At 65.3% G+C, this 585-nt stretch overlaps 1 protein-coding gene across 5 annotated transcripts in view; it reads right to left on the reverse strand.

Annotated features, from left to right (window-relative positions):
- Positions 1 to 202, reverse strand: part of HIPK3 (homeodomain interacting protein kinase 3) — a 108738-nt gene extending 108536 nt beyond the window's left edge. For 4 of the 5 annotated variants that reach the window (XM_006162113.3, XM_006162112.3, XM_006162111.3 and 1 more), the window contains exon 1: positions 121 to 200. The gene's annotated coding sequence lies outside the window, so the exon portion shown is untranslated. Of the gene's footprint in view, positions 1 to 120 lie in introns of all 5 variants that reach the window. The other variant, XM_014593083.2, reaches the window with a different exon arrangement.
- Positions 203 to 585: the final 383 nt, after the last annotated feature.

Here is a 585-nt window from a genome sequence, read left to right on the forward strand (position 1 = left end):
CCGCGGCCTCGACCCGGCGCGCCCCCGTCCAGCCGCCTCGGCCTAAACCCGGTCCTCCGGCGCCCGCACTCTGAGGGCGGCAGCCTAAGGGCGCTCTCCTGGGGAACCCAGAGTGGACACCTCGGCGGGGGCCGGTCCACCCGGGAACGCGGTTCTGCCCCTGGAGACCAGCTCAGGCCGGAACCGCGCGGCTCATCCCGTAATCGCAGGCCCTGGAACATAGAAACCAAAGAACCGTGGCAGCCCCGCCCCGCCTTCCACTGGACAGGGGTTCGAGCGACGTGACGTGACGGAGGCCACACGAGGCCCGGTCACTGTCTCCTAGGTCAGTCCCTAGGAGGCGACTGACCTAAGTCTCCACCACTCTGGCCGCTTCAAACCCGCTTCCTCTGCGTTCTTGTGTTCCGAATTTAGGTCGACCCTTTGGGGGACCTAAATGCCTGTCTCCCTCTCAGTCCCTCTCTCCCTGGAGTGGACCTGTCCCTTCTCTGTCTCCTTCACGATCCGCACCACGAGAAAGGATTGACCACGTGTGTATTGGCCGGCTGGCATTTTCCTGGCTGCGTCTGGGCCGAGGCAGAGGGA

Source organism: Tupaia chinensis, unplaced genomic scaffold (genome assembly GCF_000334495.1).
Source record: "Tupaia chinensis unplaced genomic scaffold, TupChi_1.0 Scaffold139733_1, whole genome shotgun sequence".
Lineage (NCBI taxonomy): Eukaryota > Metazoa > Chordata > Mammalia > Scandentia > Tupaiidae > Tupaia > Tupaia belangeri.